This window comes from Palaemon carinicauda, chromosome 4 (assembly GCF_036898095.1).
Source record: "Palaemon carinicauda isolate YSFRI2023 chromosome 4, ASM3689809v2, whole genome shotgun sequence".
Classification (NCBI taxonomy): Eukaryota; Metazoa; Arthropoda; class Malacostraca; order Decapoda; family Palaemonidae; genus Palaemon; species Palaemon carinicauda.
Window position 1 is genome coordinate 167,981,769 of NC_090728.1, and position 12,500 is coordinate 167,994,268.

Consider the following 12,500-nt stretch of genomic DNA (forward strand, 5'->3'; position numbering starts at 1 on the left):
ATGAGAACACTAACCCAAGACAGTGGAAGTAAATTAATTACAAGAAATTGTATTCAAAAGACATTACTTTTCTATCATTGCTTCCTTCTCTTGATATACCCCTCCCTCTATCCCATTTCCCCTTCCCCTCCCTATCCCAGGGTCTCTCTCTCTCTCTCTCTCTCTCTCTCTCTCTCTCTCTCTCGCTACAGTTTTTCCTCTCGCGGATGAAACAAAAGACCCTGGATTGCTCAAATTGGAAATCAGTAATCAATGTTTAATCATACTAAAGGCTTGTTTCAATCTCCAGACTTCAAACGATCCAGTGAGAAGGAAAAAATGGTGAAAGAGGAGAAAAAGAAGCGAGACTTGAATGTCTTTACAGAAGTCACCAAAGACTGGGGAAAGGGGGGGAGGGCGGGTGTGGAGGTTGAGAAGGAGGGGGAGGGGAGAAGTAGAAGGGAAAGGAGAAGGTAGAGGAAGGAGGAAGAAGATAAGGAGAAAGGGAAGGAAGGAGAGAGCGAGGATTAGTAAGAGGAATTGGTTTGAATAATAAGTCTGAAGTTGTGGTGACGAAGGAAATGGAAGATGAAAAAATTGGTTTAAACAGAAAACTAAAACAGGAGGTAAGAAAATGCCAGGGAGGTGAAGTAAACACAGTAAGAGACGAAAGGTAAAGCTGGTAAAGAAGTAAAAATGACAAAACAATTATGTTTGGATAGGAAGGAGAAACAGATAATTGAAAAAGAAAGAGGAAAGAGAGTATGAAGTTAAGGTAAATAACGGAGATTATTCTCGGAAATGTAGGAGAGATCAAACGGAAAATATAAGGGGAAAATGGATACATGTCGTCCAACGAAGTTAAAAAGTACAGTTGGACATTGAAGTCCCAGGTACACTTTGCTAGGCTAAACAAAGGAACTCGCCGCCCAGTGAGGGTGTGGCTAGGTGCGCTTCCTCAGATTGAGATGCACCAGGAATTCATGTTTCCAACTTTACATAGATTTAAAGAGAGAAAATTAGTTTGGAATGAAATTGAGTGGACAATCTGAATGAAAAATTGTTATCAAGTAATTATTATACGATTATGTATTCATTGTAACTATAGTCCATTTCTTTTAGCGAGTCGTATTTGCACCGATTCGCAGCGGTGCCCTTTTAGCTCGGAAAAGTTTCCTGATCGCTGATTGGTTGGACAAGATATTTCTAACCAATCAGCTACCAGGAAACTTTTCCGAGCTAAAAGGGCACCGTTGCGAGTCGGTGCAAATATGACTCGCTAAAAGAAATGGACTATAGCAGTGATTATGAACGTGTTTAAAGGGTTTAAATGCCACTCATGAATGGCAGAGGCAAGGGAGAGTGACATTGCCCTATCAAGCAGGACAATGCTTAAAGACTGACCATACATACAAATGATCAGCGCCCAAGACCCCTCTCCACCCAAGCTAGGACCAAAAAGGGCCAGACAATGGTTGCTGATTTCTCAGCAGATAGACCTGCAGGATCTCCTAACCTCATTCTTAGCTCACAAGGAGGGTGAAGTTACAGCGACCAAAAGAACTAACGAGTTTGAGTGAGAGTTCGAACCCCAGTGTGGTGTTCACCAGTCAGGAATGTTACCACATCGGCCACGACAACCCCAATAATCTATATAAACTTGATTTGCAAGACATGAATAAGAATGCATTTGTTTGTAACTGTAATATCACCTTTTCTTTCATAGGCGAAAGATAATTACGGGAATATGATTAAAATGATATGAAGGATCTGAAGGTAAGGGGAAAATAACTAAGATGATTACGTAGCATCCAAGTGTTCAGAGTATTAACCTTTTACTTTTCCAGCTGATCAGATTTGATTAGAATGAATGCTTGAAACATGAAGATTATCGAGGTAGATCTTGAACAATGTCGCCTCTCTCTCTCTCTCTCTCTCTCTCTCTCTCTCTCTCTCTCTCTCTGATGAAGTTTTTATATATTTATACACACTTAAGCACACATAGATGCGCATATTTATTACAGACGGTGTGAAAGCTGAGATGTTGAAGGAAGGGGGTGTGACTGTACTTGAATGGTTGGTGAGATTGTTTAATATGTGTTTTGTGTTGTCAATGGTACCAGTAGATTGGGTTTGTGCATGTATTGTACCACTATATAAGGGTAAGGGAGATGTGCATGAGTGTTGTAATTCAAGAGGTATTAGTTTGTTGAGTGTAGTTGGAAAAGTGTATGGTAGAGTACTGATTAATAGGATTAAGGATAAAACAGAGAATGCAATCTTGGAAGTACAGGGTGGTTTTAGAAGAGGTAGGGGTTGTATGAATCAGATTTTTACAGTTAGGCAGATATGCGAGAAATATTTAGCAAAAGGTAAGGAGGTGTATGTTGCGTTTATGGATCTGGAGAAAGCATATGATAGAGTTGATAGGGAAGCAATGTGGGATGTGATGAGGTTATATGGAGTTGGTGGAAGGTTGTTGCAAGCAGTGAAAAGTTTATACAAAGGTAGTAAAGCATGTGTTAGAATAGGAAATGAAGTGAGTGATTGGTTTCCGGTGAGAGTGGGGCTGAGACAGGGATGTGTGATGTCGCCGTGGTTGTTTAACTTGTATGTTGATGGAGTGGTGAGAGAGGTGAATGCTCGAGTGCTTGGACGAGGATTAAAACTGGTAGGCGAGAATGACCATGAATGGGAGGTAAATCAGTTGTTGTTTGCGGATGATACTGTACTGGTAGCAGACACAGAAGAGAAGCTTGACCGACTAGTGACAGAATTTGGAAGGGTGTGTGTGAGAGAAGGAAGTTGAGAGTTAATGTGGGTAAGAGTAAGGTTATGAGATGTACGAGAAGGGAAGGTGGTGCAAGGTTGAATGTCATGTTGAATGGAGAGTTACTTGAGGAGGTGGATCAGTTTAAGTACTTGGGGTCTATTGTTGCAGCAAATGGTGGAGTGGAAGAAGATGTACGTCAGAGAGTGAATGAAGGTTGCAAAGTGTTGGGGGCAGTTAAGGGAGTAGTAAAAAATAGAGGGTTGGGCATGAATGTAAAGAGAGTTCTATATGAGAAAGTGATTGTACCAACTGTGATGTATGGATCGGAGTCGTGGGGAATGAAAGTGATGGAGAGACAGAAATTGAATGTGTTTGAGATGAAGTGTCTGAGGAGTATGGCTGGTGTATCTCGAGTAGATAGGGTTAGGAACGAAGTGGTGAGGGAGAGAACGGGTGTAAGAAATGAGTTAGCGGCTAGAGTGGATATGAATGTGTTGAGGTGGTTTGGCCATGTCGAGAGAATGGAAAATGGTTGTCTGCTAAAGAAGGTGATGAATGCAAGAGTTGATGGGAGAAGTACAAGAGGAAGGCCAAGGTTTGGGTGGATGGATGGTGTGAAGAAAGCTCTGGGTGATAGGAGGATAGATGTGAGAGAGGCAAGAGAGCGTGCTAGAAATAGGAATGAATGGCGAGCGATTGTGACGCAGTTCCAGTAGGCCCTGCTGCTTCCTCCGGGGCCTTAGATGACCGCGGAGGTAGCAGCAGTAGGGGAGTCAGCATTATGAAGCTTCATCTGTGGTGGAAATGTGGGAGGTTGGGCTGTGGCACCCTAGCAGTACCAGCTGAACTCGGTTGGGTCCCTGATTAGGCTGAAGGAACATAGAGAGTAGAGGTCCCCTTTTTGTTTTGTTTCATTGTTGGTGTCGGCTACCCCCCAAAATTGGGGGAAGTGCCTTGGTATATAGATAGATAGATGAACTTATCAAAATTAAGTTATAGATCATTGTTCGATCTAAGGCAAACGTATATTGGCTGATAAACTAATCTTGTCAAAACAGACTTGAATGGTGTTTTGATTTGTCTTCGTTAATTCCTTTGATATATATTGCAAGAGAAATGAGAAATATGGTTAAGCCAACTCAAGTAATACCTCCTATACAAAAAGTACTTAAAAATAGACTCATCTAAAAGGGTTTTATCATATTTTGGTGCATCATATTTACAGAAGTTTAGTCGTTTTTGTCTGGACTGAAGTGTAGTAAAATTACATTACTTCATCATTGGTTATTCCTGTTTAGAAAACAACAACATTGTAATATCGGTTGGTAATGAAAGTCAAGTCGATAAATGACTCCAATTAAGAAGATTATTTACAAAAGGGCTTATTAAAGTTAGAGAAGACGTATACAGTAGAGCCACGAGTAGGAAATAATTTTTATTTGGCTCAGGGTAGTGGAAATGTAAATTTTATAATGATGAAAAAAAAAAAGTGGGTGGCGATCTGATGAGCCTCAGAAAAAAAGTAACTAATGGTGTTCTTAGTAATAAACTATCATATCGATTTTAATTTATAATGTAGTCAAAGAATGCTTATTTCATTAAAACTGTATGAATTAATGCTGAATAATTTCTCTGGTTTAGAGGCTTGGAGGCTTTGATATTACTCAGTCTATTTTTTCCGCTGTTTCAGAAATTTAGTTCCCATAATTTTACAGAAAAAAAAAATTCCCAAATGTGTGACTTGCTTCCATTGTATCCCATGTATACTTGGGACAGTCATGGAAAATAAGCATAATAAAAAAGTAAACAGATTTGATCCACAAGGACTTAATCATCCAAATAGATGGCACTATGTATTCGATGTCTACATATGTTTCATTGTTATAGTACATTTTACAAAAACAAAATATTATCACATAGGTCACTACTGTAAATTCTTACAGTAGTGACCTAATCAGAGGCAAGTTTTAGGTGGTGGAGTAAATTGACTTTGTTTACTTTTACATCTGTTCTCCGTAATAAACATGCAATGTATCCCATTCAGGAGGCCAGCTTTCATTCTTCATGCTTCACTCCCCTGCCCCCCCCCCCCCGCCTCCATAAAGATATAGCATCCTGTAGCGGCCTATTCTAGCCCTCTGCTCTATGTATTCCACTCCCACCTCCTTTTTAACTCCTCTACTAGCACTTGCTCCATCTCCATTCAGATTTCTCTTCCCCCCCAATACTATTACTACTACTACTACTACTACTACTACTACTACTACTAATGCCGTCCCTGCTACTCCCACTCCCGTTTCTATCCTCCAAACACCTCTACCATCTCTTTCTCGTCCACTTCTTAGAAGGAGCCTGGGCGCCCTATGTGAGCCGACCTTGTGTGTGACTTTATAATTGTTCTGCAGAGTTAATCACAGTTGGGAAGAAGTCTCATCAAAGACGGAGACACAGTTGGTCGTCTTATTAACCCCTGACTCTCTTGTACGTCTTAATTGTCGCCAAAAGTTTGACAATGGGTGTCGCAGCTTCACTGGAAGGGGGAGGGATGAGAGAGGGGAGTGCCATCTCCCCGGGAGGAGCTCTCGAAATGAATGGGGATGATGGATCTAACATCCCAAGCTTGCCTCCCCAACCCACTCCCCCCCCCCCCTCCCCTGACTACATACCAGAAACAGCATTTAACGATGCAGATAAAGGTCATTATAAATCATTACCCGTGTGGTTTTTTTCATGAATAGAAAAAGATTGATTTAATTTTTTGACTACATAAAAATACGAATTAAATTCCACTAAAATGTCGTTCTTTGGCAAATAATTTATTCAGCATTAACTTAAAGCCCATTTCAGATTTTTCATATTAATCCAGAAGTGACGTAAAGAAATATAGATGTCCTATCACAGAGTTCTCTTGCTTGAGGCTACGCTCGGTCACACTATTCTATCTTATTTCTCTTCCTCTTGTAATTTTGAATTTGTTATAGTTTATATAGGAGAGATTTACCCTAAATGCTATTTCTCTTAAAAATCTTTTAGTCTATTTTCTTATTTCCTTTCCTCCCTAGGCTATTTTCCCTGTTGGAATCCTTGGGTTTATAGCGTACTGCTTTTCCAACTAGGGTTGTAGCTTAGCTAATAATAATATATATATATATATATATATATATATATATAATAATAATAATAATAATAATAATAATAATAATAATAATAATAATAATAATAATATATTTTTTTTTTGAAGAAAAACTTCTTTCAAGATATTCATAATAATAATAATAATAATAATAATAATGATAATAATAATAATAATAATAATAATAATAATAATAATAATAATAATATTTTTATTTTTCATTTCGAAGACCAAAGTTTTTCAAGATTATCACCAAGTAAGTATAGCGTGACCAGTACTGGATAATTAAGTGATCAATAAAAAAGACAATAAAAAACTTTGAAGACATCGCAAAAATCTGAACTTTCCAGTTGGTGTCTCGTTGATGACGTCATGGATTGTTGACATAGAGGAAATAATGGGAAAAAAAGTAGAAGTCACTCTTAATGACAGGACGACTGAAGTGGCTGTAATCAAGATTGATAGACCAAATAAAATCATCACAAAGATTCTTCCTCTTAAGGAAAACTTCGAAAAGGATCTTGGTGAAGTGAATTAACATGTTACAAAGGCTGATATGAGACCCGCCACAAGTCTAATGAAAGTAGTGAAGGGTTTAGAAGTGTCTAGACATAATATAGTGTGTGTATACATACATACATAGATTATATATATATATATATATATATATATACATATATATAGCTGTATACTGTATATGTATATATACATATGTATATATATACACACATTGCTATATATATATATATATATATATACATATATATTAATTATACTTTCGGTCGCGCTCAGCTCTCCCAGCCCCTTGGATCGGGGGAGAGGAGTAGTCATACCCTAATGAGAGGGGGTTGTGTGTGCGTGTGTGTGCATATCTATCTAAATATTTATCCGTTCTTTTTGACGGGTAGCGTACAATATATTTAAAGAAACTGTATTGGAGAAAGATAAATTTAGTTTATAAGAATGTAGTTGAATGGCTGAACTGTCCTTTTCCGATTTTCAACTGTGACTAAAGACCGTAGTTCACAAAACAATTCTATTGGCCATGAAAGTACCTTGCTGGTGTGGTACATAGCAACAAATTGAACGAATACGTTAATTATTTTACATTTAATTTACTCATTGTGAATAAGATGATTTTATACATAAACTTGTCTTTCTTAAGACGTTAGTTTTAGTGAACATGAAAATTGGTAAGTCTGTGTATTCTATTGTACTCTTGTATTCCTCGTTTTAGGGAATTCTCTCTCTCTCTCTCTCTCTCTCTCTCTCTCTCTCTCTCTCTTCTTCTTCTTCTTCTTCTTCTTCTTCTTCTTCTATAAATGTTTCAATCTTCTCCTAACCACGCACAACTCTTCTCCACCTTTGTTGGACAAATATATAAAAACTGAAGAATCCTTAGGCCATTTTTTTCTTTTCCTCCCACCTACGCCTAGACGCCTCTCTCATGCCCTTTTCCACCTTCCCTCTCTCCACCTACGCCCAAATGCTTTTTCAGCGGCCTTTCCCTATCTCGCTCTTCCTCTTCCACCGAGTTTCCTGCTGCCATCCGCCTCATCTTCCATCGTCCTCCTTCAATATTTATGAATGCCACTTTTAAACAAATTGCTGCAGCACAGCTTACGACGAGCAGCAATCATCATAGCTTTTACTGGTGGTCGGCGAGCACGCGCGCTGGTACACACGCACACATACACACACACACGCACGCGAGGACACAGTTATCCTCGAAATTGATAAAGCAAATATTTCCCGTTTTTATTGACTGATTCTCTTATTGTAGGTAGATACATAAGTAGCTCATAAATATGCAGTCGTATGAGAATTAGGGATTGCAGGAATAAACAGTAGAATTTTATATTATGCTAACGTATTATGTTAAAAAGGATTGAAAGAATAGATTTGAAGAGTTAAAAAGGATTGAAAGAATGGATTTGATGATTTAAAAGGATTGAAAGAATAGATCTGAAGAGAAACAATTAGAAGTAATTCTTATCAGAAAATTCCCTCAGAACACTAAAATTATGAAAGAATGCATTGTATGAAACATAAGTAACGGAATAGAATGAACATTAGGAAATAATTCTAGATAGGGTGAAAATTCAGATATAAATAAATTGCTAAAAGTGAAAAGGATTGCCAGTAAAGTTGATAATTATTTGAACATACAGAATGGAAAATAGAATAGGCCAATTATGAAAAAAAGAAAAAAAAAATGAAGAGTGTGGAAACCTAAGGTCTATATTTCTTAAACTCAAAATACGCTTTTATATAGAAAATATGACTATCAACAACTCGGTGATAATGCTGAGTGTACTGTTAGTGGTTCTGCTAAAATACTTAATTCAAAATCTCCATCAATTCTATATATCTAAAACAAAGCCATGTTCCCAAATGTTTATTCAGAAATTGAATATTAGGTCACGTTAACTACATGATTTTCAACGTATTATGGCTACGCTATTTGCATCGGTCTGATTCATGTAACAAAAACACTACAAATGCAGCCATTTCTAGTTCGCTGCAGGACAAACGCCTCAGATATGTTCTCATTGATGTCTGGGGTTTAGCCAGTTTTCATCACTATGCTGGCTATTGCAGATTGGTGATGGTGGGAGACATAAAATAGGACAGATAGGGAAACTGTACATGACAGAGAGTCAAGAGTAGAACTACAAATAGGCCAAATAGGGAACTGTACATGGCAGTGATTCAAATAGTTCTACTACAAATAGTAAAGTCTTCAGTATCTTAACAAAATACATGTTTATTTAATGACATGAATTTTAAAGTGACCAGCATTCCTCAGATTCGCTTCCGACTAAGAAAACAACTGCTCAGTGTTCACGTGCTGTAACCCAGACCTTACAATCTCTTACAATTTTGAAAATTGTGGAACAGCAGTTTTGCTCTAACTTACTTAAAAAACTAAGCCATTTATAATGTAAAATGAAATAGTTCTCTTGCTGTGAGAGTAAGGTAAGGAAGTTGTTTAAAAAATCGGACGTTTAAAAGTAAAATATCCTATTTCCTTTTTCTGATATATAGCGAAGAAGGGAATCCGTCTGGTCTGCATGAATGAGAGAGAGAGAGAGAGAGAGAGAGAGAGAGAGAGAGGGTGGGGGTGGGGTTGTGGCTGGGTAGGCTTCGTTGAATTTCCTTGTGCCTTTGTTGACCTAAACATTGAATTAAGTAACTGGTAGTGAATTGACTGTGGTGAGCAGTGACTGGCTAGAAAAGAGGAATGAGTCTAGCAACTTTATGCTAAAATGATTTTCTAAGATTTGGCTATAGCATAAAATTCATGTGACATGCTGTTGGCATAATAATTATAAGACGATCAATTTCCTGATTGAAAGATACAGAAAATTACTATCAGTGAAATCTGACAATATGTATATTATTTAAAAAATCTACTAATTTACCTTTTTTAGCTAAATTTTCGTGAACATTTAAACGTAAGTCAGAGCAAAAAAGTTTGCAATAATTTTCGTTGACTGTAGTTGAGGCAGACCAAGGATGTACTTGAAACAACTAGTAAAGGAATTGAATTACGAACATATGAAATAGAAATCCCCGAACAAGCAAACATTTCACACCATCTAAGAAACCCCCTTTAAGAAGATGTGCCCTTCGCCGGAATATCGTCTCTTCAGAAAACATTTTTCAAGTTTTCACTTCAGCCCTTCGTCGTCGCCAGCAGGAGCCCTTGGTGTACCCAACCTAAAGGCCCCTAGCATCCCACTCCCTCCTCCATCCTCCATCCTCTCCCTCCTCCTCGCCTCCCGGCAATTCTATAAGGCAGTAGAAATTGGAGGGTTTTGCCATCCATCAAACAGTATTCAAAGACCCATCTAACTTATTACTACGTCGGATGTCGATTTATACATGCCTCTCCGCATCTCTCGGCCCATTTGAGGAGATGGACAAGCCAAAGGAGATACACTCTGGGGTTATTGCTGGCGGACGATGCCTCGGAATGGCCGTATTACGCCTTTTTTCCAACAGATATATGTGCTTCAATCAGCGTTATTGAAATGATAGGTAAATGATGATAGACTGTTGCTAGTCGAACCATCAGTAAAATATTCCCTTTAAGTGTATTGGTAAAAATATGAGTGGCACAGAAAAAAGAATGTTTTGAAATTAGTTATTAGCCAATATTTTTATCACATAAGATAATCTTATACAGCCTTGCATGTATTATTTTATGGTGATACAGTGCGAGACATAATTTTAAAAACCAGTCAAGGACCATGAGTGATATTGTATGTTGTTTATCCGCAGACTTTTTCCAAGTCCTCCCTAAAAATTGCCCTTGTTACCTTGATTATAAGGAATCATATTAATCTAAGATACTCTATTTCATAAATATTCATAACGATGTTTTATAAGAACTAGATCAATTATACTTCAAGCTAGTATACAAGAAAATTCCCACCTACTTTGCAAATACTTCAGTGAATAATGTTCACAGCAAGGAAACGAGGATAAAAAGGTTAAACTAACAAGTATGTTGATTTATCCATAAACCTGAGAGACTGACAAATAAATTGTTTCATAAAAGAAAATCATTAGTATTCTAATTCTTAGAAGTGAATAAAATCAGATTTGAATAATCATATTATTGCTCTAGGCCAGTATTTTCCCAACCCTGGGGTAAATTACCCCAGTGGGGTAATGGACCCGTATTTTTGGGGTAATCAAGCTGTTCTAAAAATTAAGTTATTCACATTCCCATAATTTTGATATCCATTAAAATGGAAAAGTTTGCATTTGTTTTGGATCCTTAACTCTAAGCAGCCAATAGCGGGCTACATGATCCATACAGTTCATCAGGTGGCTGCATAAAAACATCCGATGTTACCGGGTATATGTTCAATGGGGTAATCGATTAGTTGGAAATAAAATTTGGGGGTAATCGTTTAAAAAAAGGTTGGGAAACACTGCTCTAGGCAGATAGACCTTCGAGATGGTAGTGACCCATGTAAGACCTTGCATGTTTGAAAGAACAAAACAGACCTATTTGTCGTTTCCTACTACGTTTTAGAAACTATTAACAGATGAGGTGAAATATCTTTTGAAAAACATGGGATTTGCATATGACAGAATTGATAGGAAAAACTTGCATTTTATGGTGTGACGTTTACTTTTTTTGTCACGTGCGAACGTTGAATAACGTTAGTTTGTTTTATTATTATTATTATTCTTCTTCTTCTTCTTCTTCTTCTTCTTCTTCTTCTTCTTCTCTTCTTCTTCTTCTTCTTCTTCTTCTTCTTCTTCTTCTTCTTCTTCTTATTATTATTATTATTATTATTATTATTATTATTATTATTATTATTATTATTATTATTATTATTATTATTATCATTATTATTGTTACTTGCTAAGCTATAACCCTAGCTGGAAAAGCAGAATGCCATAAGCCCAGGGGCTCCAAAAGGGAAAATAGCACGGTGAGGAAAGGAAACAAAGAAAATGAAATATTTTAAGAACAGTAACAACATTAAAATAAACATTTCCTATATAAACTATAAAAACTTTAACAAAACAAGAGGAAGAGAAATAGATAGAATGGTGCGCCCCGAGTGTACCCTCAAGCAAGAGAACTCCATTCCAAGATGGATAAACAGGATATCTATTACTACCAATAAATAAACAGAAAAGGCTAAAAAAAAAAAGGGGGGGGGGGAATACGACGTCCATTCATATGAGTAACAAAATATAAAGAAGTATGAACAAGAATGGCAGAGATATAACTAAGAACATTCTTATGTATTGATTTACAAAGTTATCACTCAAGAAATGCCAAACCATAGAGTGCTAAATAAACTACAGCTCTTATTAGCCACATTTACTTAAAAATGCCTGAAACCATTATGCGTGAAAAAAAGGATAAACCATAGATTAAAAAACTTCTCAGTCATAAGCCGTCCTCACCTGTGTCTTCTCTTTTTCTTCTTCTTTCTCGATAAACCAAGAGAGATGGATCCCCGGGCTTACCCAAAAGCGAGTCGGACTGAAGCCTGCGAAAGGAAACGAAATCGTCGTAAAATAGTGCTAGAAAGATAGTAATTATTAAAAACATTACCATCATCATCAATATCATTATTACTTGTGTATGCGACTCCTCAAAAAGGATATTTAGATAGATATGAACGCACACATACATACACCAGGGTATGATTATTCATCTCCCTCTACACGAAGGATGGGGAGAACTGAGTGTGATCGTGTGGGTATATATATATATATATATATATGTATATATATATATATTATATATACAGTATATATATATATATACATATATATTTATATATATATATTATATATATACAGTATATATATATATATATATATCTATCTATCTATCTATCTATCTATCTATCTATATATATATATATATATATATGCAGACACTTGTTCTATTATATAGGGGAGATTATTATTATTATTATTGGTCACTGTTGTTACTTTTATTGATGTTACAGCTTTCATTAGATGCCAATAATATTCTTCATAAAACGGTGTTGTAATTCGTTTTCATCATCATTTCCGTCAATGTTGTAATTAGTTTATGACATAAGAATAACTACCCAGTCAATTAATTTC

At 36.6% G+C, this 12,500-nt stretch overlaps 1 pseudogene; it reads right to left on the bottom strand.

Annotated features, from left to right (window-relative positions):
* The window catches only part of LOC137639188 (visual system homeobox 2-like), a 112,677-nt pseudogene that overhangs the window by 48,525 nt on the left and 51,652 nt on the right, over nucleotides 1–12,500 (bottom strand).